The sequence below is a fragment of the Notechis scutatus genome, chromosome 5 (assembly GCF_049901735.1).
Source record: "Notechis scutatus isolate UNSWTSFEM ecotype Mainland chromosome 5, rNotScu1.2, whole genome shotgun sequence".
Taxonomy (NCBI): Eukaryota; Metazoa; Chordata; class Lepidosauria; order Squamata; family Elapidae; genus Notechis; species Notechis scutatus.
Window position 1 is genome coordinate 41259176 of NC_142013.1, and position 27543 is coordinate 41286718.

The 27543-nt window shown below is 39.2% G+C and overlaps 1 protein-coding gene and 1 long non-coding RNA gene across 4 annotated transcripts in view; one reads left to right on the top strand and one right to left on the bottom strand.

The window, feature by feature from the left end:
- Positions 1 to 27543, bottom strand: part of CADM2 (cell adhesion molecule 2) — a 384704-nt gene that overhangs the window by 127339 nt on the left and 229822 nt on the right. The gene's annotated exons all lie outside the window — the stretch shown is intronic.
- LOC148130455 (uncharacterized) lies at positions 18956 to 26806 on the top strand. The gene is made up of 5 exons (XR_015749808.1): positions 18956 to 19023; positions 20214 to 20263; positions 20978 to 21392; positions 23051 to 23118; positions 24503 to 26806. It is a non-coding gene; the product is annotated as an uncharacterized LOC148130455 (long non-coding RNA).

Sequence of the window (27543 nt, forward strand, 5' to 3'; positions counted from 1 at the left end):
CTTCAGAGGTAGGCCAGAAGAATATTGTACTATTAACAGTTCAGAAAGCTGTTGAGATATCTACAACCATGAAGATGGTCACACTATCACCAAATCCTGCTATATATCATCAATGTTCATTACCAGTTTGTTTCAGTTCTATGCATCAGTCCGAATCCTGACAGACCTGGATGCTCTCCCAGGATCCTTTTGTACAAACCTGTCCAAATATCTCCAAGAAATGAATTCAAAGAAGAGGACAAACCAGTTCTCCTTTCAACTATGCTGACTCTCTCACAGAAAAACAGACTATAGCAGGGGTCACCAACCTTTTAGACCTAAGAGACCGCCAAACTTATAAATTTAAATCCCATGGATTGGAGACCCTGGGAAAATCCCACAAAAAGTCTGCAGGAAAATACCCCACCCCATTTTCCTACCGATCGATTATTCTTTATTTGGGAGGATACCGTCTCCAGCTCCATTTTCAGGGAGGGAGGAAGGGAGGGAGAGAGAGAGGTTTCATGCAAGGAAAGCAGCAGAAGTCTTTCTTTCTCTCCCCCAAACTCCACCAGAAATGAGTCTTTGCTGGTGCAGGATGCCTTGCAGGGTCCCAAACACTCATTTCTGGTGGAGTTTGGGGGAGAGAAAGACTTTTGCTGCTTTCCTTGCATGCAGCCAAAAACAGAAGAAAGAACTGGAAAGAAGCAGCTTGGTTGCCAGGTGAGGCGAGTGGAGCAAATTCCCCCGCCCTCCACCCTTTCCTCCCTCCCCTCACTACCTCATGTTGTTTACAATACAAGTGACACAAGCCTTGTATTCCAACAGGCCATGTGGGCGGTGCAGCCTTGTGTTTCCACGTAACTTGGATTAATTGCTTTGTAGAGTGCTTTGGGGGTGACATTTCTCTGTGGATTACCAAAATTTTCTCGCAGACCACCAGTGGTCCCCAGCCTATTGGTTGGTGACCACTGGACTATAGTTCACTTTTTCCTGACTACTTTAAGTGGGGGATGACACTGATGACACGACGTATTCTCAAGGGAAGAGCTATCACTACCATGTTCAGTATATTTATCAGGACTGAATTTCATGTACATTTGCCTAAGACAGCACCCATAATGGCTTAAATACTAATGTTGCATTTTAAATAAAACTGATTTTAGGCCTTTGGGATTTCATATTAATTTTAATATTTTGCATGTATAATTAAAAATAAGAATATGTAAACACTTCTGTATCTTTCTTACCCATATGTTTACATATGTCTGGGTGAAAGTGATTGCTAATTTGGAAAATAATGTTCTTCTATATGAAGAAAAACATGCATGTACTGTATAATATGACAATAGACATCACTGATCCCCTGATTTGCTCTCAAAGGGTAGCTTAGTGAGGAAACTAAAGGATTGAAAGTGAAACATGCCATGTTTGTTCTGCAAAGAAAGTGTAAGTTTAACAAAATCAGGTCTTGGAATATCAGAGATATATCTGATATATATTTAACACATATATAGTAGATGAAAATGAATTTTAAGCATGCATAGGAAAAGAATCCTGTTCAGACTTATGCTTAATTAGCTTCCCATCCTAGAAGTTGCTTGATGCAGACTATTGTATATTCAAAATCTGAAACTGATTGAATTTAAGTGAAAATGTCAAGGCATCTTATGCATTACCATGGACGAAGTACAATGTCAAGTAGTAAATAAAAGCTCCTTTATTACTCTGCTTCAGGTTGTTTTAAAGATCACCTTCTGTGCATTTAGTAGTTGTTACAATTTAGTCTGCATATTTCTATATACAATTAGAAATGTCTTCCTATTAGAAGATATGTTGAAGGTGCCCAGAAGCAAAACAGCACTACTGCACTATTGTCTCTACATTGCAAAGCATCTATTGAGGAAGAAGTGAAAAATTGGTACAGGTAAGTGGAAGAGAAAATATGTATTGAGAGATAATGTTTTTTAACAAGGCATATATATATATATATATATATATATATATATATATATATATATATATATATATATATATATGTGTGTGTGTGTGTGTGTGTGTGTGTGTGTGTGTGTGTGTGTGTGTGTGTTTAAGTTTTCGTGGGTATCTACAAAACAGACAGAAAATATTAGAAACACCAATCAAGCAGAACACAGCAAGCTCCAAGACCAATAAACACAGACCAAGACTCCCAACCAATCAGCATGAAGAAAAAACCATTCTAACACAGCATTAGGCTAGCACCAAATTTAAAACAGAAACGGCTGTGAAATCCTGACTCACAGACGAACACAACACACAAGCCTGATGATGGCAGATGAGATTCTGCCCAAAAGTCGCTACAACTTTAAAAGCACAATTATAATGATGTGGGAAAATACCCAAACAAAGCTGAATATCACACACACACACACACACACACACACACACACACACACACACACATTTGTTTTCTGACGTTTTCGCAGGTATTTGTATGTGGATCTTTGGTTATTCGGGTTTTCTCCCGCGTAAAATTGGAAGTATCCTGGTGACATTTCGACGAAATCTCATTCGTCATCTTCAGGCTTGTGTCTTCGGCTTTGTGCTTCTCGGAGTAATGTGAGCTTTCAGGTGCTAATTCCTTTTAACTGCTAGTGGGGGTGTGACTTGATTGGGTGGGGGCTTGGCTGCGTTCTGATTGGGTGTGGGTGTGTTCTCATTGGTTGGGGGTTTGGCTGTGTTCTGATTGGTAGCGGGGTTGGATTGGTTGGGGGTGTATGCTGTTCAGGTGGGGGCTTGGTTGTGCTCAGGTTAGTCTTAGTTGCTGGGGGATTTGAGCTGGTGAGCTGTGATCCTGTTGTTTGGCTTCACGTTCGTGGTCGTGCCACATCTTCATGGTGGGCCTCTGTTCGCTTCATGTATGGGTCAGAGAGGTTTGAAGCGGGTAGTGATGTAACTGAAGCAAATGGTAGTGATGTAGCTGAAGCAACCAAGCCCCCACCTGAACAGAACACACCCCCAACCAATCAGAACACAGCCAACCCCTATCAATCAGAACACAGCCAAACCCAATCAGAGCACAGCTAAGCCCCCACCCAATCAAGTCACACACCCACTAGCAGTTAAAAGGAAGAAGCAGCTGCAAGCTCACATTACTCCGAGAAGCACAAAGCCGAAGACACAAGCCTGAAGATGACGAATGAGATTTCATCGAAACGTTGCCAGGATACTTCCAATTTTACACGGGAGAAAACCCGAATAACCAAAGATACACACACACACACACACACACACACACACACACACACACACACACACACGAGTGAATTAACCATATTAGAAGCATTCCTGTCAGACAACAAATGGTCAAAATTTGGAGCGTCCTATCAAATTCTGCACCTGTCAACAGTGGTGTCCCCCAAGGCAGTGTTCTAGGACCAACCTTCTTCATACTCTACATAAATGACCTCTGTGATCATATTAAGAGCAACTGCGTTCTCTTCTCCAATGATGTAAAGCTATTCAACACCACTGACAATACTGCTACCCTTCAAAAAGAGACTATGTATCAGAATGGTCAAATAAATGGCAACTTCCAATCTCAACAAATAAATGCTCTGTGTTACATATTGGCAAAAAAAAATCAGAAAATAAAATATAAGCTGAATAGTCAAGACATTGTTGATGATCCAAACTCTTTCAAGGACATTGGAGTACTCACCTCTAATGATCTAAGTGCTAGAGCCCACTGTAACTACATAGCCAAAAAAGGCATTAAGAATTGTTAACCTAATCCTGCGTAGCTTTTTCTGTGGTAATATCACACTACTAACTAGACCAGACAAAACATTTGCTAGACCAATACTTGAATACAGCTCATCAGTCTGGAACTCGCATTACGTAGCTGATATTAATACAGTTAAGAAAGTCCAGAAATATTTCACAAGAACAGTTCTCCACTCCTCTTCTCGTTGCAGAATACCTTATGCCACCAGACTTGAAATTCTAGACATAGAAAACCTAGAACTATGCCACCTTCGCTCCAATCTAAGTATAGTACATAAAATTATATATTGCAATGTCCTACCTGTCAATGAATACTTCAGCTTCAACCATAACAATACAAGAACACAAAACAGATACAAACTCAAGGTAAACTGCACCAAACTTGATTGCAGGAAATACAACTTCAGCAACAGAGTGGTCAATGTCTGGAATTCTCTACCTGACTCTGTGGTTTCTTCCCCAAACCCCAAAAACTTTAACCTTAAACTGTCCACTATTGACCTCACTCTTTTCCTAAGACGTCTATAGGGGGTGTGCATAAGTGTACCAACGTGCCTACCATCCCTGTCCTATTGTTTCTTTTTTTCTTATATGCATCCATTTCATGTATTCATAACCATGCTTATACTTATACCTGTTATCTTATAATCTCTTGACAAAATAAATAAATAAACAAATAAATAAATAAATAAATAAAAACATTTTGTGATGTGCTGATGTTTAATTCAAATGTATAGTTCAAACATTTCTGCAATAAAGAGATATAGTATGCTGGCCAAACATGAAACATTTGTTTTTTTCCAGGCCAAACAAATATTGGAAAACAAATAATCTAAAGCAGATCAGGACTCTTCCTGCCTGTCAGTAGCTAATTCTCCAAAAGCAAAAAAAGAGCTGACTAAATTTGATCTTCTGGGTAAAACCAGCAAAAGAAAGGTAAGGTTCAAAATGACCAGATCCAGCTGAGAAATTGAATAGAAAAATATTTAGGAAAAACACATAACATATCCCTCTGGGAAACACAGCAGAGTGGCAACTCTAAACTTATTTCCTCATGGTCACGTCAGAACGGTGCATACGTGTGTGTTTTGTGAATATATACACACTCACACACATATCATATGTTTTCCAATATGTATATATGCATAGATAGAACAAGAAGGGAAGGCATATGTGCAAATGCATCAACTAATTCATTATTCAGAAGAAAAGGCATTCAGAAAGAGGCGAGAAATTATTTAGTTAGCTAGTTAAAATATTTATAGTACATTCAGAAACTATTCAAACCCTCTTCACTTTTGTCAATTTTGTTATGCTGCAGCCTGATTCTACAATTGTTGAAATTCATTTTTTCTCATTAATCTACACTCAGTACCGCATAATAACAAAGTGAAAACAGAATTTTAGAAATGTCTGTAAATTTATTAAAAATAAAAAACTGAAATATCACATTGTCATACCGTGTTTCTCCAACAATACGGCCTCCACCAATAGGAAGGCCCAGCATGATTTCTAGGCATGAGGTGAAATTAAGCACCGCCCCCAAAATTTAGGCCTGTTGAAACCATACATTTCCCCACCATTTCTCACATCATTCGTTAGAACTACACGAGGTGAAGAGAAATGGGATAGGAAGGGGGGGAGAAAACTTGCCTTTAGGAGCACCATGCAGGTAGCCTAGGCTAGAATACCCTGATCTACTACCGATAGAACATCAGCCAATAGAAGCTCCCCAAAGGCAGAGTGACCAGCTGCTTCTATCAGCCGGTAGAAGCGGCTGCCGACTTTGCCTTTAGGGAGCTTCCATCGGCCGATAGAAATGGCCTCGTGAGGGGAGCTCGCATTAGTTGTCTTTGAATCTACCAGTGGGGCAGGAGAGAAAGCACATGCGTATCTGTGTCTGGATGAAAATTGTGAGATTGCGACAGAGGGAATGGGAGAAAACGCCTTAGCCCAAATGTATTCTTGTTTTGCTTTCTTGCCCATTCTCTGATCAATCTCTCCAGGGCAGCTTTTAGCCTAAAAATCACCCAGGTCTCCCTCAGCTAAAAGAGAGGGGAGGTCTCCAAAGACCATCCCGAACCTCCGCCATTTGAGAGGACCAAACTCATTGCTTCTCAAAGTTAGACCCACAAGTTTTTCAAAAGTTCTTCTGAACGCCTCCAACGTCCGATGAAATCAAGAAATGTCTCGTGATTGAACTCAATCAAAAAAAAAAAAAAGAAAGAAAGAACCTGCACCTTGTCGCCAAGTCCCTGGTTTTATGGCTCCTCTCTCGTCCCGAATTATGCCGAAATAAGGGATTCCGAGGCTGGCGTTGGTTAATTGGTTAATGACTGGTGCTCTTTTAGGGGCTCAGAGAGAGAGAGAGAGAGAGAGAGGGAGAGAGAAAAGGAGGCGTCGCTGAAGTTATCAATCTCCCCCCAACTGTTAGCAACACCACCCGTGAGCTGTGGTAGGATTGCCTCGGATCATGTGCAGAGTACCTTCGCCGTTCAGCTCCCCACACCACGACTCAAGGTTCATATTAAAATTAGGCCTTTCCAACCAGCCCCTGCAAATATTCGGCCCTCACCAGAGCAATAGAAAGGACAGTTTAGCTTGTCTCCTGCCCTTCTTTGCTCCAGCTCCCTCCCGCCCTCCTGTGCCGCGGCGGCGACCCTTTCACACTCACCCCGCTTCCCCACCGCATTCCTACGAGGACCGCTCCCACGTCTCCTTTCAGGAGCCCGCCCAATCTCCCTTCTAAGGGTAGCCGAGCTCTGCTGCTTCCTCTTCCCTCCTGGCGGCCCCCCCCCGCTCCCCAAACCAGTGGCGGCAGCAGGTAAAGGGAGGTCGGCTGCCCTGGGACTTTGGCAGGGTGCCCGGAAAAGGTCTGGCCTGGGGAGGGGAAGGCGGCAGTGGGAACCCCGCAGATGCTGAGACCTTCCCTCGCCAGAAGGGCTTGGCTGACCCGGTGCAGGGACGAGGGCTAGTAGGGGTGGTGTTTGTATGTGTGTGTGTGTGTGTGTGTGAGAGAGAGAGAGAGAGAGAGAGAGAGAGAGAGAGAAACTCAACTTGCTTCCCTTCTGCTAAGAAAAGTTTGCAGCCGCTCTCCCATGTGCACTCCCCTCGCCATGAAGCCGTTTCTATTGGCCGATGGAAGCGGCTGGTGACTCTGCCTTTTGGGAGCTTCCATCGGCTGATAGAAATGGCCTCGAGGAGAGTGTGCATGGGGCGCTCACCACGCCTCACCACAAAGCGGCTGGTGACTCTGCCTTTGGGGAGCTTCCATCGGCTGATAGAAACAGCTTCGTGGCGAGGTGAGTGCGCGTGGATGCTTGCCCCGAGGCCGCTTCTACCGGCCGATAGAAGCGGCTGGTGACTCTACCTTTGGGGAACTTCCAGTGGCAGCCTCATGGAGAGGTGAGTGCGCATGGGGCACTCTACGTGGAGGTGTGCGTGGGGGAAGAAATTAAGTCAACCCCGAAAAGATGTCCTAGCCGTTTGTTTGGGGCTCAAAAAAATAAATAAGACCTGGCCTTATTTTATGAAAAACACGGTAAGTATTCAGATCCTTGCAACATACTTCAAATTTAGCTCTGGTGCCTTCCATTTCTCTTGATCATTGCTGACATGTTTCTACACCTTGATTGGAGTCCACCTATGGTAAATTAAATTGATTGGACATGATTTGGAAAGGCACACACTTCTCTATAGAAGGCGTCACAGCTGACAATTCATACTGTAGCAGGACAAAAGCTACGAGGTCAAAGGAATTGCCTAAAGAGCTCAGAGATAGGATTATTACAAGGTGCAGATCTGGGAAAGGCTAAAATAAAATCTCTGCTGTACTGAAGCTTCCTATAAGAGCACAATGGCCTCCATAATTCTCAAAAGTTTGGCACAACCAGGATTCTTCCAAGACCTGGTCACCTGGTCAAACTGAGCAATTGTGAGAGAAGGGCTTTAGTAAGAGAGGTGACCAAAAGTCTGACGGTGATTCTGATTGAGCTCTAAAGATGGGACAGAGTTCCAGAAAAACAACTATCACTCCAGCCCTCCAACGATCTGGGCTTTAAGGCAGAGAGGCTAGACATAAAAGCCTGCTTGGAGTTTGCAAAAAACATCTGAAGGCTTTCAGACTGTGAGGAAAAAGGTTATCTGGTTTGATGAAAGCAAGACTGAACTGTTTGGCCTCAATTCTATACATTAAAAATCTGGAGGAAACCAGGCACCGCCCATCACTTGCCCAATACTATCCCAACCATGAAGCATGGTGATGGCAACGTCATGTTGTGGAGATGTTTTTCAGCAGCAGGACTGGAAGACTGGTTAGGGTTGAGAGAAAGCTGAATGGATCAAAGTACAGGAATATCCTTAATGAAAACCTGTTCCACATCATTCAGGACCCCAGATTGGGCTGAAAGTTCATTTTCCAACTATCTGAAGCATACAGTCAAGATCACACATGAGTAGCTTAGAGACAACTCTGTGAATGTCCTATAGTAGCCCAGCCAGAGCCCTGACTTAAACCCTGTTCAACATCTCTGGAGGAACCTGAACAAGAAGGGAAGGCATATGGACAAATGCATCAACTGCAAATGGCTGTCCACCAATGGTCCAACCTGACTGAGCTTGAGAGGATTTGGAAGGAAGAATGGCAGAAAATCTCCTAATTCAGGTGTCCAAAGCTTATCTTGTCATATCCAAAAAGACTCAAGGCTGTAATTGCTGCCAAAGTACTCAACAGAGTACTGAGTTGAGTGTCTGAAAACCTATGCCAATGTGATATTTCAGTTTTTCTTTTTAATAAATTTACAGACAGTTCTAAAATTCTGTTTTTACTTTGTTATTATGAGGTATTGAGTATAGACTAATGACAAAAATGAATTTCAATAATGGTAGAATCAGTCTGCAGCACAAGAAAATTGACAAAACTGAAGGGAGTCTGAATGCACTGTATATGATTGCTCAACTCAGTAAACATGATTCAATTCGACTCAAACAATGTGACATAGGGACAAATCAAAAACAAAATCAAATAAACAATGCAAATCATAGATCATTAAATTAAAGAATAAATGGTGAATATGGAGGAATCTAACTTCTAAGAATGGGGACACCCATACAACATCTCTACTCAGTAAAATGTATAGTTTCCAAATAAAAATCTGGATGCAATTAATGGTGCTAAATTATCACCTACATGGCATAGGATCATGTTACCACATTCTCCTAAGAATATCTGCCCATTCTACATGTTCTCCTAAGGAGGTCACATTCAGGTCCTTCAGGTCCCTTCCTGAAGTCCTGGTGAAGAGGCACATCTTAACTACTTCCTAAAGACCTGCAGGATTAAAGCTAGATGCATGTCAGGGTAAAGATAATTCCAAATGGTAGCTCACACCTTCTGGGTCTCATAATATGACATTGTTTTGAGAAAGGGACCTGAAAAACTGAATATGTCCTTCCTATCAGAATGTGTGATAAATCAATATTCTTAGGGGAATGTGGCAACTTGATCCTATGCCTATAGGTATCTATAGATGATAATTTGCACCTTGATTTCATCCAATTGCTTACTGGAAGACAGTACAGTACAGCCTACCGAGTATGGATGTCATATGGGTATAATAAGAAATACCCATATTCAGCCTAGGGATAGTCTTCAGAAGTAGCCCTATGTAGAGCAAGTTGAAGTGGTTCAATTAAGAAGTGAATCCAGGAACAGTTGAAATTGGTACACCAAATAATGTAGTGCAAATCTCCCCCTCCCCCCCAAAATCTCTCACTTCTGGACCCAATTTAATCTCAATCTAGCATGTTTCTCCAACAATATGGCCTCCACCAATAGGAAGACCCAGCATGTTTTCTAGGCATAAAATCAAATTAAGCCCCTCCCCCCAAATTTAGGCCTAGTTTAAAACATGCAAAATGGGGGGAAGGATGGGGGGACTTGCTGTTAGGAGCACCCCGGGGGCAGCAATTCCTCGCCACCAGCCGCTCCTAACGGGTGATCATGGCGAAGCGCAGAGAGCTCCCTACTCCCACCAAACACCTTTGCTGCAGACCCAAGACCTTCGGCACCTGCTGCTGTTGCTTTCCCTTCTGCCCATTCTGCCGCCACATTTGGAGCTGCCGCTTCTGTGTTTGGAGCTGCCACCGCTGTTTGGAGTGTCGCCGCCATTTGGAGCACCACTGACACGTTTGGAGCTGCCACTTCTGTGTTTGGAGCTGCTGCCGTGTTTGGAGTGGTGGCGGCGCTCCAAATGGCGGTGATGCTCCAAACAGCGGCAGTGCTCCAAACGCGGAAGCAGCAGCTCCAAACACGGCGGCAGCTCCAAACATGGCAGCAGTGCTCCAAACGTGGCGGTGGTGCTCCAAACGGCGGCGGCACTCCAAATGGCAGCGGCAGCTCCAAACATGGCAGCGGTGCTCCAAATGGCAGCGGCACTCCAAACGGCGGTGGCAGCTCCAAACACAGAAGCGGCAGCTCCAAACGTGGCAGCGGTGCTCCAAACGGCGGCGGCAGCTCCAAACACAGAAGCGGCAGCTCCAAACGTGGTGGAGGAATGGGCAGAAGGGAAAGCAACAGCGGCAGGTGCCAAAGGTCTTGGGTCTGCAGCAAAGGTGTTTGGTGGGAGTAGGGAGCTCTCTGCGCTTCGCCATGATCACCCGTTAGGAGCGGCTGGTGGCAAGGCTGCCTGTGGGGCGCTCTAGATGAGGATGAAAGGGGGGAATTAAGTCACCCCCGAAAAGACGGCCTAGCCGTTTTTTCGGGGCTCAAAAAAAAAAAAGGCCCGGCCTTATTTTATGAGAAACACGGTAGTTAATTATTGATGAGTTAATGGAATTGTTTTAAAATTGTGTTGAGATAAAGTATAATCATTTTCATGTCCATAGTTTATAGACACCATCTGGAGCCATGGTGGTGCTGTGGTTAGAATGCAGCATTACAGGCTAACTCTGTTCACTGTCAGGAGTTCAATATTGTTGGGTGCAATATGCTGACTTTGTAAACCATTAAGCATTATTATAATGCTGTAAAGCATTATGAAGTGGTATATAAATCTAAATGCTATTGCTATTTCAAACTATGTAGTCTTAACAGATATTTTTCTTCTGGAGGAGATATGAGGATGGGGATAAATGTTAACTATAAATATAAAAAACCAACAGTTGCAACAAAATAATTGTATATATAAACACTTAGGACACTCTAAAAGTGCAAGACTAATGTCTAGGTTGCATATGACCGATTTGTGTTTCACATAGTTTTTTTTCAATCACGTTCTTCTTCTTCCATATTATCATGTATACATTACATTTCCTACATCCTCTTCATCACATTTCTATTGCTTTTTGGCTCTTTTTCACTGCTTGATTTTTAATAATTATACACACATACATGTTTTTTCTTATGCTTCCTCAATTCTTCTTTCCATTTCACTACTTCTTTCTATAGTCTGAACTTGTTCTGCCTCCTGCATATTTCTCCTGCCATTGATTTTTTTGTTTTCCACTGTCTTAAATAATTTGTTGCTCCACATACTTTTCTGGGGAAAAATAAACTCTACATCAAAAAAAATATAAAAGATATTTTCCGATTCCAATTAGGCTCTGACATCACCCAATTATGTAAGGCAGCTCTCAAAGTGCCATGCAGAAAAAAAATCTCACCTTAAGCCAAAAGAAGTGCAAAGATTCAGTTCACTGGTGAGTAGGTATAAGGCATAAGGAAAACTTAATTTCTAATATCTGATGTGCTGGAACCTGTTCTATTGATATTGTTGCTTTTTACATAACCTGCTGCTTCTTTCCCCTTTTCTACTGTTATTTTCATTTCATTTATTTTTTTAATTTGTTTTCTTTATCTTCCCACATTTTTCCACTCCATTCTCCTTTTTCCTATTCATTCTCTTCAAGAGAACTCCCTCTTCATAACATTATTGTGTGTTTAATAGTTTATTTTCTGTTTTCTCCCTCCTTCCTTTACTTCTTCTCAGTCAACCTGGAGAGAAATATATTATAGGTAACATCTCCTGCTGGGGACCTATTTAGTTTGGTTTCATAGCCTCTTTTAGGTCTTTCATGACTTTACAAGTTTAAAGCTCCCACTGTTTTCAGCAATTGCATTTTTTCTCTATAACAAGCTCTCTCTTGAGAGGACTTTGTGGTTCTCTGCAGAAAGGAGATTGAAAAACTTTTCCACCTTTCTAAGAGTTAGTTTTATGATCCTTCACATTGATCACATTATACCTAGTCAGATATAGTTTTATGATCCATGTTTAGAGAGAATGGGGAACAATTTAAAGGAACATTCTAGAAAGGATGAAATTTTTGCAATGATAAATTGAGAAAAGCAGCATTGCTGAGAAAAAGTTCCTTGGAAAGCATACTGTACACATATTGGAACAGAAGGAAAAGTATATATGGACACACACATATTTTTCCCCGAGTGTGTGTTGTGTGTGTACAATAAATTATATATAAAAGCACATACACAAATATAGTATGTAAGCTTTTATATATAATTTATTTATGAATCATGTCCAAAGAACTAACACAGAATGCATATAGTGAATAATAGTAAGTTTACAATAAATATGAAAGAGGAGAAAAAAAGAAAGTAAATCTTATATGGACTATTCTTGTTAAGTTCAGTGTCTTCTTGTATTTATGATTGCAATTTGACAAAATTTTCATTATCAAACATTTCTACTAACAGAATCTTGTTTAGGCATTTAACAAAGAAAAGCAAGCTACAATATAGCTGAATAATCCATTAGCAACTAAAATTAGGAATTGGACTGAATTGACTCTAACTCAGATGGACCTTTGTGTGAGTAGAGTTTATGACCTTTAGAGAAACTAACTATTAATCTACTAATCAATAACATCCAACTATATCCTATTATAATTTTCTTGTTTGATGATATAAGAGAAACTGCTAACCTCAGGAATACTTCCACTTTCACTGATTTGATTCAATTTCTTAATAGAGGATATGGAGGAAATTAGTCAACTTATTTATTGATTGCTGCCTCTTGCAGCTGATAAGGAGTCTGTAGGTAATATCTTCAATGCATGTCAAATGCTCATACAATAGCAATTGCTAGACCGTATTCACATTTTCCAAGAAGTAAGTGACCTACCATATTTTTCGGTGTATAAGACACTCAGAAGTATACGACACACCAAGCTTTTGGGGAGGAAAACAAAACAAAAAATTCTTGCAGCAAACAGCCTGTTTCAGCTTCAGCACAGCCTGCTGATTGTCTTTAGCACAAGCAGCTGACTGTCAGTGGGATCGGCCTCCCGACGATCAGCTGTTTCAGGCTGTAGGGATCGCAAAAGCCTATTGATGCCTCCATGTGCCTCATTTACGGCCTCCGCATCCCATTTTCAGCCTTTGCACGTCCCGTTTTTGTTCTCCCCGTACTCCATTTTCACCCCATTCCTGGCAGTGGGGATCGGAACGGGTGAAAAATGGGGTGCATGGTGGCTGAAAACATTCTATATAATGATTACACAGTTCTAGTGGAACTACAGGCAGATCTATGTGTAGTAACATCATGCTGCCATGATGAAAAGCTGGAAAACAACAATTTCAATTTCACATTCTCCAGACCGAAGTTGATTTCTGCTGAGACAGACAGTTGATGAATCATGCACTGAAGTTAATAATACAACCATTATTGCTTCTAGGAGATATGGGGTTGATCTCAGGATTTTCACTGAAAAGAGGCAATGTTTTTGAACACAAATTGATTGGAATTGAGAATTTAAACAGGTTGAAAGGTTTAGTACTGGTTCAGGCTGAACCTAACATTTTCATATTGTAACCCATTCCAGGGTATTTTATTTTCAAGTGCACTATAAAGCAGACCTGGGCTTTTTAGGGTCCCCAGGCCACATTCAGCTCTTTGGCTAACCCTGTCTTCCCTGTGTGAAGTCAATTGGAAATTAGAAATCTAATGAAAACAAACATGCTATAGGGGACAGGAGAAGAAGTTGAATGATGTCCAGCTCTGTCAGTTGTTGTGCGCTTCTTCAGGTGGCTGATGGCCATATAAACATAAAGAGAGAAAACACTTTTCTGCAACTATTCAGTGTACATTCCTCACTTGGAGCAGCCTGAGGAGTTGAGGTGACAGAGTTTGAGGAACGGGGGGGAGAGGGGGAGAGACAGACACACAGACAGACACACAGAGAAACAGAGAGAGACAGACTCAGAGAGAGAGACAGACTCAGAGAGAGAGAGAGAGAGAGACAGTTTGGTCTAGTGTTTAGGACACAAGGATAGAAAGTGGGAGATTAGCCAACTTTAGACTAGTCCCTCTCTCTCACCTCAGCCCACCTCACAGAGTTGTGTGGAAAATGGGAGGAGAAAGGTGTGTTTGATATGTTTGCCACCTTGAGTTATTTATAAAATAATGAAGGTGAGATACAAATAAATAAAAAATAATAACTGCCTTCGCTGTTCTAAAATATGAAATTTGACTAGAAAAACTTAAGTTCAGACTCTGATAGACTATTTAAGAAGTCTTTATTTCTCAGCAAACACGTAACTGTGAATTTACATCTTTAGAACTCTTTGGAAAAAGAATTGTAAGCAAAATAAATAAATCAACAACAATCCATTCTATTCAATAAATGTGCACATTTTCTCTAGATGACATACTAGCGTAGATATCTCCAAACCATTACTCGTGTTTTAATTTGACATTAAATACATGAATGAAAGAGGTGTTTGCTCAAGTATCATCCACAAATCAAAGAAATAACAACATTCTGTGTAGATAGTATGGGAGCTGACCTTTACAGAGATATGTGAAAAACTGTTACGAAGGGGAAGAGAGCTGAAATATTTTAAATACCTGGGAAGCAAGCTTATGAAGTGACTCAGCCAAGCCAAATGCCTCCCTGATTGATTGTGGCATAAGAAGGAGAGTAAGTTAAGCACAGTCATACTTGCAAAATTATGCTATTATAATCTAGTGCTACAAAGTTTTTTTCTATTATTTATTTAGATTATCCACCTCAGATTCATGACTCAGAGAGACTAAGTGAGAGACTAACTCTCAGAGAGAGTTTAAAACATTATGAAATGCATATCTAAAAAAAAAAAACCATACCCATAATCAGCAGCCAAAATTCAACAAACTGAAACACCAGCAAAATAAATAAATAAATATAACCATTGCATGGGCTCTGCCACACATCTAGATCTCCAAGCACAGTGACAAAGCTTTGTTTCTAAGGCCTTTTGGAAAAGTCTGGGCCAATGCAATTTCTGGAATGATGATGTACCAAGGGGAAGGCACTATTACAGAAACAAGGGGCATTATCTGATAACATTCCATAATAGATAGATTGAGAGGCTTACTCACCTGCCGGTCCTAATGGGATAGGTAAACCTAACTGGAGAAAAGCAGTCCCTCAATTAACACAGCTATGTCAGAGTATATTCATTAACTGGCAGAGACATGGTTAACAAAGTCAGCAAGTGAGTAAGCATGGCAACAGACCAGCTAATGGGAGCTGACAGCCTGGGTGTGGTTTGGCTCTGTGTGCTTTGCTGAGAATTGAAACTGAAACTAGAGCTCTGAACTGGAGCTGTAACATGTCTGCTTCTGTTTGTTTTTGCTTGTAACCTTTCCACATTGGAAGAAACTACTGGTATTGTACATTTACTTATTTTATATAAAAATAAGTTAATGAATCCTGCTGAGTCAGTCATCAGTGTGTTTTCTGGATTTGAATTATGCTGCAAATTCTCACAGGTTATGGGGCCAGCCAGAACCAGAAAAAGACTGAATTGTAATTAAGCTGAGAGAGACTGTGTTTAAAAGGAGAAACAAGACAGAGAGAAAGCTTTGCTGGATGGCTGAGAAAATTAAAGAGAACTCTCTGCCTAGATTGGGTCAGAAGAATTAAATTATTTGGCCTGCAAAGATGGAATGTTTCCTGAAATCTAAGGAACTGTGGGATATTGTGGAAAATCCACCCCAAGCGCCCTTAACTGCTGCAGATCAGAGGCAACATGATAAAGCAATGGCTTATATCGCCTAAAATTTAGAAGATGACCAGTTTATCAATGTAGCTGATTTAAAGACCGCAAATGAGGTCTGGCAGAAATTAAGGAGTATGCATGTGAGTGTTTTAGCATGCAATATCGTGCAATTATCAAGAAAGTTGTATAGAGCCAGTTTGTAACTGGGAGAATCAATGGAGCAGTATCTGATGAATATGCAAATTTTGTTTGTGGAGTTAGAACAGTGTGGAATGCAGATTCCTGAATCTCAGAAAGTGTTGCTAGTTTTAAATAGTCTAGATGACTTGCAGGATATTGTTTCTGCAGTGTTTGAATGCAAACCAGAGCAGGACTTGCATTTTGAAGCCCTTAAATCTTATCTAATGACTGAAGCAGACAAGCAGGGGGAGAAATTCCTGAGGTGGAGGCTCAAGTAATGGAGAGATAAGAGCAGTGCTATCTCCAGAGAAAAGAAAAAACAAAAGATATCATATTACTGCCCAGCAAAGAATTTCTAAGCAGAAAGCTCAGCAACAGAAACAGTGTTTTACCTTTGGAGAACAGACACACCTAAAAAGGTACTGTTTGCAAAGAAGAAATTATTTGCAAGACAGAAGCAGCAGTTTGCAAGGAAGAAAATTAGCTGGTGGACAGGCTGCTTATGCAAAAGTCAGCAATTGTAACAATGAGAGAGATAAATGGCTAATTGATAGTGGAGCTAGTTAAATAATTGTTAATAATTCTAAATTGTTTTACAGGATTGATGCAACTGCTGGAGATACAGTAGCCTTGGCAAATGGCAAAAAGGCTAAAGTCACTGGAAGAGGCAGTGTGCAAATTCCATATCCGGAAACAAGGTTCAATGATGTTTTGTGTGTGCCTGAAATGGAGCATAATTTGCTGAGTGTCTCTAGTTTAGACAAGCAAGGGTTTGAGACCACATTTGTAAATGGGAAGTGTCTCATAAAGCATAATGGGATTGCATTTGCAAAGGGCATAAAACAAGATAACCCTTATGTGTTACAGGGACAAAATGTTCAGTGTGCACAAACATTTGGCAATGTGGCAAAACATGATTCATGTGTTCATCTTTTGCATTGTAAGCTCGGCCATGCCAGCTTCAAAGTTGTTCAAAAAATGGAACGATATACAGAAGGATTTCATGTAAAGGGATGTAAGGCATATTTGGACTATGCAGTATGCAAATCATCATAGTCCAAGGCATTCTCAGTAAGAAAGAGTAGCACAAGCCAGATATCAAGAGCTCTACAGCTGGTACATGCAGATTTAGATGGGCCAATGCAAACCAGTTTGGGAGGAGCAAAGTATGCACTGGTCATTGTAGATTGTAGAACTAATTTGGGTTTTGCAAAGAGTAAAATAGCGGTGCTACAGAAATTTAAGCAATGGGTAAGCTTCATAGAAAGAAGGTATAAACAACAGGTATATCAGCTGCAAACTGACAGAAGTTCCAAATGCATGTCAACAAGATTTCAACAATGGTTGGGACAGTTAGGAATAAAACACAGACACACAAATACCTACACAGCAGCTGAAACTGGTGTTGCTAAGAGACCATTCTTACAAACCATGAAAGACTCACTGCTGGAGGATTTTGGCCTGAGCAGGTCATATTGGAGTGAAGCCATATTGACTGCTAATTATTTAATTAATAGGTTGTGGAGTTCCTCTATTAATGATAGTCCATATGCAGTGCTATATGAGAGAAACCCATCTCTGGTGCATTTAAAGGTGTTTGAAAGCAATGTGTGGGTGCATATTCCAAAGGCTAGAAAGCTCAGGTTTATGGGCTATGAGCCAGGCTCAAAGAGCTATCGCTTTAGCAATGGGAACAAGAGAATAGTGATTTCAAGATCTGCTAGCTTTGCAGAGCAAAAGTGGAACAGAATTGATGCAAATTTCTGGAATGATTTCCTTAGTAATGGTGATTCATTTAGTGATGATAACTCACTTAGTGACAGTGTCAGTGTTCAGGGAGGAGAAGCTGAACAAGATATGAAGCAAGAGAAGTTTGACATAAAGGAGCAGTCAATACCATGCAGGTCAGAGCAATAAAACAAAGGGATTCCCACTTACAGGTATTGTGCTAGTAAAGTTAAAGTGTATAATATATGGTATGAGCCAAGGAACTATAAGGAAGTATTGGTATTACCTAAAATTGAACAAGTAAAATGGAAAAAAAGCCATGGACAAGGAAATGAAATCCATGTGAGAACATGAACATGAAGTGTTCACATCTATGACTTTGCCACAGGGTAGCAAAGCTATAGGATGAAACTGGGTATACAAGAAGAAAGTACTGCTCAATAATGAAGTACAATATAAAGCAAGATTAGCGGCACAAGGATTTTCAAAGATGAAAAATGTGCACTATGATGAGGTGTTTGCACCAACTGTAAAGAGTGAAAGCATCAGGCTGGCACTAGTGTTGGCAGCAGCACATGGCCGTATAATTTGGCCTTTTCACATAACCACTGCATTCCTCAATGCAGAATTAGAGGAAGAAATTTACATGGTTCAAGCACCAGGGTATGAAAGTAAAAAAGCCTTACATGGTAGCATAAATTGAACAAGGCCATTTATGGGCTGAAGCAGTTAAATGGAAATTGGAATATATGTCTAGATAAGACATTGAAAGGGTTCAAAAGTTGCAAGGCTGATGGCTGCATATACACTGGAAAGTTAAAAGGTGGGGATTGTCAATTATTAGCATTTGTGGATGATCTTTGCTTCATTGCAAAGGATATATCACAGGTAAATGAATTTGATAATAAGTTGGAGAAAAAAATTGAATTAAAGAATTTGGGAGAAATAAAAAATTATCACAGTGTGGAGATACAAAAAACTGAAAAAGGTGATTATATCCTCAGTCAAAAAAGGAAAATTGAACAATTGTTGGAAAGATATAACGTGAAAGATTGTCATACTGCTCCAACACCTATGAGAACAGATTTATAGTTTAATAATAGTTTGGGTGAGGACGAAAGTGAAGTCTGTGATCAAGAAATATATCAGTCAGCAATGGGGAGCCTGTTATTTCTATCACACTGGTCCAGACCAGACATAGCTTGTGTCATAATCATGCTGAGTTGCTTTACTGCTGCACCAACACAATTGCATTAGATGAATTTAAAAGCATATAAAGTTAATTGGATTTATGTCTCTTGCAGTTATGAAGGGAGGAGTGTCAGAGTATATTCATTAACTGGCATAGACATGGTTAACAAAGTCACCAAGTGAGTAAGCATGGCAACAGATCAGCCAATGGGAGCTGACAGCTTGGGTATGGTTTGGTTCTGCTGAGAATTAAAACTGAAACTAGAGCTCTGCTCTGAACTGGAGCTGTAACTTGTCTGCTTCTTTTTGTGTTTGCTTGTAACCTTTCCATGTTGGAAGAAACCACTATTAAGAAATTTCTTAACATGTTTACAATATCTTGTATCTTCAACAATTGCCATCATTTAGTAAATTGTTTCACCTAATTAATGCCATTTATATAGTGAATCCAATTGTGCTAAGTTACATTGAATAAAGTGATTTCAAGAATAGTTTCAGGAGTGGTAATACACACACAAATGTGTCAGGAAATCTACAATAATATTCTGACAGTTACAGTTCTGGTTCAATTCTTCGTTCAAATTGGCAGCATTTCCAGTGCTGTAAATAAAACCATAGCTTAGAACTCTGATATCTAAATGTAAATGGAATGAGGCATAACATTATCTTGAAGTGCAAGCCATCTATTCTGCCCTTTAGTTAAGGGTCTTTTGTAGATAAAATCACATCATAATTCAAATATTGTGCAAAACCATAATTTCTACAAGGAATAGTGAACAGATTTAAAAAAAATATTTTAAACTTTTCAGATTTGAATTGAATATTTTATTTGGCCAAGTGTGATTATATAACCAAGAAATTGGCCTCCATTTGCAGATTTCTTTGGCCTCCATTTGCAGATTTCTGAAACTGATTAAGTTTAATGAAAGTTAATATTTAACTGAGCTTTTCACTGAATTCTGAGTTAATGAAAATCTGAGAAATATAGTTGAGGCAAAACAAACAGAGGCAGATAGATCTACTATTTACATTTTGCCAAGTGTCAGGGCAGGGATCAGCTGCCGAAGTAATTAGTTCTTTTTGATCCAGAGACAATGAACACCCCAGTAAATAAATTGATTTTAAGCTTTATTATCAGTTCAAACAAATATAAAGGAGAAATCAAAATAACAAAGCCATTCTGCATTGCCACTACCATGTATGTCTGCCTCCCTGCTTGCTTCCCTGCCTGCCTAACATCTATTGCTTTAAAAACAAGAATATAGAAAATGAGGTCAGGATAAACTTTTTTTAAAAAAAAAATCTATATAGTTGACTACTGTTACAATACCCTAATTAATAAGGTAATTGTTTATTGTTCATACTGCAGTAAAACAAGTTTACAGATACTGAACATTTTAATAAGCTATGAAGAAATAGGTAAGTGAATTCAGAAGACAGAAAATCCAATAATCCAGTGACATAATAGTGAGGGAAAAAATAAACTACATTTCTTATTTAGGTTGGCAGCAGAAAACAAGAAGTCCAGGTTGTCTAGACGTAATACTGCAGTTTCAAAAAATGAAAAAGAGAAGCAGTAAAAGTGTCATAACAATAAGAAAGAAAGGAAATCAAATGAGAGAGTAGTAGGCAAAGTAGAAATGATAACAGGTTAAAAAAAAGTGAAAAAACACTTTGCATGATCCAAAGTAAGCTATAAAATATAAATAGGGAAGTAGACAGTGTCCTGTTATTTCATTTTGAGAAGGTTCTGGAATAGATAAGAAATTACCTTCTGTCAAAACAGGAACAAACAAGGGACACTTTGAAATCCTCATAACCCACAGACTCAGATGTTATTTATTTGTTTGTTTGCTATCTGTACTATTTTATAAATATTTCAAGCCAGTAAATAATACTCTTTTGTTCTATTTTCCCACTATAAGGTTCTCTGTGAGGTGGGTGGGATGAAACAGAGTGACTGGCCCAAAGTATCCAAGTAACTTTCATACCTAAGGCAGGATTAGAATTCACAAGGCTCCTGTTTTCTAGCTTGGTATCCTACCCAATTAACATATAAAGGGCTTTATACAGGGATGGGATTCTACCGGTTTGGACTGGTTTGGGATAACCATTTGTTACGATTCTGCACAGTTTGGACAACTGGCAAATCGCGCCACTGGCTAGCCCTATCCATTCCCATCCAACCTGCTGCTCCTTGCCCACACAAACAGCAGACGGGCGGCGGGGTGAGGACCTAGTCCTAGAAGCCCTGATTTTGCCAGGATTGCTGCCATTGCCTTTCTTGGGCGCCATTGCCACCATCGCCATTGCTGCCTCGCTGCCGCTGCATACCCCCCAGGTATGGCAAGCCCTGGGTCAAGGCTCAACAGCTTGCCTTTCCTCCCCCCACCATGCTTCCCCCTTGGGGAATAGCATAGTAGACCGTCATCTGATTGCCGCGGCCTCAAGTTGCCATGTGCCTGCCTCCTGCCTGTCTGACCGACTGCCTCGACCTACCGGTAGATCTGCCTCTGCCTCCAGCTCATCTTGGCCACTTCAGTGTCTGGTAAGCACAGTCGGGTGCCCCCTTGGGGAAGCGGGCCTGGGAAAGGTGGTCGGCCATGGCCTCGCTCTATTGCCTGTCCCTCGTGCAGCATCTTTAAACTTTGTGCACTTCACAAATGGGGAGGAGGGGACACTGGCACAAATGGGGAGGAGGGGACACTGCCACCAACGCCTCATAGGTGAAGCGTACTAAGTTTAAAGGTGCCGTGCAGCGCAAGGCTGCTTGCAGTGAGAGAAGTACGGGGGGGAAGAGACATGCTGCTCAGCACCTTTGAACTGAGCACGCTTCACAAATGAGGCAGCGGTGACAATGGCACTTGGAATCCCTTTCTCCTCATTTGTGAAGTGTGCTAAGCTTAAAGGTACTGCACAGCATGAGGCTGCTCATGACAAGAGAAATATGGGGGGGGAGAGGAGAGCTGTGTAGCACCTTTGAACTTAGCACACTTCACAAATGAGGCAGCAGTAGCAATGGCACTTGGAATTCCCCTTCTCCTCATTTGTGAAATGCACTAAGTTCAAAGGTGCTGCGAGTGCGCCTTCCTCCCCCATATTTCTCTCACCATGAGCTACCTCGCGCTGTGCGGCACCTTTAAACAGTGCATTTCTCAAATGAGAAGGGGATTCCAAGACCATTGCCACAAGTTTAGTGCAAGTTTAAAGGTGCTGTACAGCGTGAGGCTGCTTGCAGCGAGAGAAATATGGGGGGGGGAGGCGAGCTGTGCAGCACTTTTAAATTTAGAGTGCTTCACAAATGAGGTGGTGGAGGCAATGGCGCTGGAATCCCCTTCTCATTTGTGAAATGTGCTAAGTTTAAAGGTTCCAGCAGCGCGAGGCTGCTCGCAGCGAGAGAAATATGGGGGGAGAGGTGCCTCCTCATTTGTAAAGCGTGCTAAATTTGGTGCTGCGTGAGGCTGCTCAAGGAAAGAGGAGAGGAATATTGGGAAGGGCATGACTTTTCTCTATAATTTTGTAAATTATAATAAAAACAAGATAATCTTCAGGGCAATTGTTCAGAGCAAAAATGTCAATTCATTTTTTTTTTATTTCCTTTTTTAAAAAAAACAGTAAACATGGAATATAAGGCAGGTAAATAGTTTGTATTTTTTTTTTGTAGGGTGAAGAGACTTTCTTTACAAATATGAAATTCAGATATTTTTAAAAAATAGTTTATTCAAATTACTTTCTTTAAATACTTAATACAGGAAAGTACTATATTGTTCCTAGGTAAAAATGGAAGGCATTGCAATTTGTTTTGTTGCAAAATTGGGTTCTATTTCATTAATAATTGCTAAATGAACAAAATAAACTCTCATGTTTGTTTTAAGTAGACCTTCTTGTATGTTCCTGTGGATGTTGTTTAAATTTGTAAATGTTATTAAACATGAAAGTGTGAGTATGTTATGTTACAAAATGGCAATCTTTTTGCTTTTGTAAAGCATAATAAAAGAAGCAATATGGTGAAGTAAATTTTACGTAGGCTTTGTACACTTGAATGCCTGCTCAATTAGAATCAGTAGATGGCCTTAGAGAAATTACTGTTTTCTTTCTATAAAATGATAATTTAATAATTAGCTATATAACATTTTAAGGCCAGTACAGCAAGGAGAATAAAATAATTTACATTGTAACAGTGTTATTGCTTCTATTTCTATGCAGGATGCTGTTTCAGCCGGAAATGGAGCTCGGGAGCCCGTCTTTGCAGGCAGAAAGCTTGGGCACCACAGGTAACAACGCAAATGATGTCATGCTGGCTATGCCCACCCCAGCCCCCTGAGGTCAAACATAACCATGATGCTGCCTTCAATGAAATTGAGTTTGACACCCCCGGTCTAATATAACTTCATATTTAAAAAGGAGATGAGGTAGAATTTAGTTCTATATTTTCCACACATGGAAGTATGCCATATTTAAAATCTGTATATATATGATACAATCATAGGCAATCATACAAACTTTTTTTTAAAAAAAAACCCTCTTCCATTAGTTCTGTTTAATGTATCTGGATTTCTAGATGATTAGTATGGTAGATACTGATTCTGATTTTAGCAAGTTAATTTATTACAAAAAACAAGAAACATAAAAATGTTTTCATAAATGAATCAGTTGGCTATATTGTTGGGGGAAGGACAGAAATAAGTTTCTTCAAAAAAAGACCGAATCAATACTCAAGTAAGCAGTCCACAAAACTAATTAAACCTGATACAACAAAAACTAAGGCATTTTTGATGTAATTTATTAAATGAAAAGACTGTGAAATTAACAGCAATCAAAAACTAATTAAGGCTGATGCAATAGGAGCAGCCAAAGAATGCCAGATAGCATTCATCGAGCCAGAGAAACATGACTGTCAAGTTAAACAAAATCAACCACATTCTGTTTTTGAATAGTACTGCAAAAATAATTATGCACTGGATGACACACTCTGAATTAGATTCAAGTTATTACCTCAGAAGACAATAGGATTGACATGAAATACCAAAGTGCTTCCACAGAAAGATCTTATATTTCAAGTTTTTAAAATTCCTAGGTCTTGTGTATGACTCATCAATTAAATATATTATTCCATTGTTATATTATGATAACTATTAATTAATAACTGACATCTGGGATAATGGTATTGTTTACAGGACATTTTAAAGTAGGAACTGAGATCTAAAAACCTTATTTTGACAGACTTTAGTATTCATACCTATCAAGCATCACTCACTTTTGAGACTATCTTATTTTGATGGTTTCCAACCAAATAGAAATGCATAAAAAGAAAACTTGTGAAGTTTTATGGGTGAACCAGCATTAGCTCTGAAATTTGAAGCTGACAATCAATATCACTGGGGAAAAAGAAAAGAATGAAGGATGAATGGGAGGAAGGAAGAGTGAGCAGATTTTTTCTAAGATGTAGTTGGTTGATTCTAAATAAACGTTAAATTGAAATTGAATAAATCTTTGAAATTGCTGAAATTAATGAAGTTAGGATAATAATTATTGTAGTATTTTCAATGATTATACAGTATGTATGATAAAATGGATTGATATTAATCAAGGATTTCTCAAATATGAAGTATTTTTTTTTAATTGACAGACTTTAAAATTCACTCTTACTTTGTCTAGGGAATCCTCCACATTTACAGAGTGGGAAGCAAAGCCTGGAGTATATTTTGTCAGTACTGTTTTGCCTGAATTTGTTTGGCCAACAGGTTTATCTGGACAAATATCAATTCTTGAGATTATTGGACAGAGCAGTAGTTCCTACTTGGAGAAGTGGTCCCAAGGTAATAGTATTACTGGTTCATCACAAAGTCAGCCAGATGTTATCACAAAAGAAAACTGCCTTTTGCAACTGACCAACGGTGAATTTGCCAATGGTGATGGTGCTTAAGTGGTGGTCCAGGTGTTTTGGGTATGCACCCAAGCCTCCTATTACTCTTGGGACTACCTTTGCTTGCTTCTTACACAGTCATTCTATTTCTATTTGGAGGTATTTGTATTTTGTTATCTTCTCCATTCCTTCTCTTCTATTGTGCTTCAGACACTGCCATGTACACAATCCTTATTGACAATTGTTAAGTCTGTCATGTTATGCAGCAGATGCCTGTCTGTTTGAATTTTAAAGTCCTAGAGTACTTTAGCTTCTTCATTTTCTGTTATTATCTCTATTTTATGGTCCCACCAGTTCATCCAGGCAAATAATATTTCTTGCAGATTTTTCAATACATCATTGTTGCTATTTTGTCATGCCAATGTTTGTAATCAGTCTTTGCAATCTCTTGCAGCATCTAAGCAGATAATCCACTGCTTCTTCAGTTTCTTTGCAGAAGCAGTACTTGCTATCTATTGTTGTCTTCTCAATTCTGGCTTTGTATGTATTTGTTCCTAAGGCTTGGTCGTGTGCATCTAGAATTAGCCCCTCTATCTCTTTCTTCAACATTCCTACTTAGATATTGACAGATCTTGTATATATAGTAATAATTCTATTCAGTAATTAATTTGATTTTATTATTCATTATTATATTTTATTTTATTATTTATTTTTGGGATGGACAAATTTGTTCATCATTATAGTGGGTAATATTGCAAAGTATGACGTATGCTGTAATTAAGTCATAGTTGAAAAGTATTGAATAAACCAAATTAGCTTGGTTTCACAGAAATCAAATAAACAACATTATGAGTTTAGATAATGTGTGAACTGAATTCTCAGTTTGGTATCATAGCCAATAAAGTTGATTATACAATATTATATTTTTCTTTTTTCAGGAACAGTGATTCAATATATAATTAGTTTGATCTTTATAGTGTATATATGTATGTTATTTAGCACAGCAGCCTACTGCAGTTTCAGATATTTAAACAAAGAAGCAAAGTAACTTGACAATTAAGTTGTTATTTATTTGAAAACTGGTCAATATGTAATATAATCTGCACATAACGATTGAAAGTATTATTTTTCATAGTGTTTTCCCCCTCAGAAATAAAAAAAGGTAAAGATAAAGATGTCTTTATGGGTTTTACTTCCTTGAGTAAAGTGACTGATTTTAAGGGACAGTGTTCATCTCCATATCTTAAACCAAATAGCCGGTGTTGTATGAAGAACTTTTCATAGTCATGTGACCACCATGATATCCATATCACAGCACAGACCATATGGTGAAACATGGAATGTTATTATCTTCCTGCATGCTTATATCTGGTAGTTATTTACTATTGTGGGCCCAATTGGTAAAAGAAAGCTCAAGAGCATAGAAGCATGCAGAAGAGGCCTTCATCTTGCAGTGAATAGACAATGGCTAAAATGATGAAAGGTTAAAATAACGCACAATATTTTTCCAGTCCAGATATCAGCACGTCCAAAAAGAACCAACCAAAATAATAATGTTCCATTTTAATTCTGACTGAATACTGTGTTCTTTCCTTTTGTGTAAAACAATCTTGCTCTTTAATCCATTCAGATAAGTGTTGATTCTTTTCTTGAATTTCTTTAAAACTTTAAAAGCCACTTTTCTAGGTCCACCAAGAAGAAAATATTTAATTACTATCTAGGATTGGCATTATTTCCTAATTAATTTTTAAAGCCTCATCATTTGTTTTATATGTTAAATGACAAATGCTTGTTCACATTCTCAGATAGATCTTATTGCAAATCCCTTTCTATTACAGCTTTATTTGAGAGCAAACTGTTCCAAAGAAAAGACAACACAGCTGACATCAATAATTCAATTCCTCAAAAGTGTCTCTGAACATCATTATAATTTGATTATCTTGTTATATATTTTGTTATGTTTCCAATACTGAAAATATGTTTTACTTTACCACAAAAAATATTTTAAATTAATTTCAGAATCTTAATATTCCAAATCAAATCTTCCAAAATGTTCAGAATCCTTAATCTGTTTAATTTTTTTATTCCAAATTTTGCCTTGCTTTTTCAATTTTTTAAATTCTTCAAACTTTTAAAGAAACAATTTTATTTTATAATATTAAGTATTAAAATCATCAAAGTTTTTAGCCTTGTCATTTTGAAGGTGTCCAACTTCTTTAAAGTAGTTAATGGGCAATTTCCAAAATGTGATTACTAAAGAAATTGCAAACTGATTATCCTTTGAAAGCTCCAATTACGGCTGAAGAAGGTATGGCAGCTCCTATTCTCACATCCTCCAGAGACTATTGTCTTGCAGCCTCTTATGGAAGCAACCATATGAAACATAGTTTGGGCAATCTTGCATCTTCTCTTGTTTGGAAAGAGTCAAAGAAACCAGTTTGATCTTGTTCTTAGCCACAATCATTGGTTCTGCTTATCTGGAACACTATTCAGTCTGTCATTCTTCTCCAGAAGTTACTTCATTTATCCATTAGCTTATCTAAATCACAGCTTCACTTATCCACTATATTTTTCAATTTCCCTCAATGCAAATTTAGAAGATTTTCAGTAGTTGTGAAATCATTCACACTTCAGCAAACTAATTGCACATTATCCTATGCTTCACTATTTCCCCTGAAAACTATCCATTTGCAATAGTAGCAAATATATGTAGCTTAGGTGTAGGATTTGAGTGAAGGTTCGTTCTCTGAGCTTGTGGGCTAATTTCGTTTCTAGGCTAGGTAACATCTAGATTTCGTTACTAGGCTAGGTAACATCTTCAGCAGAATTTAGG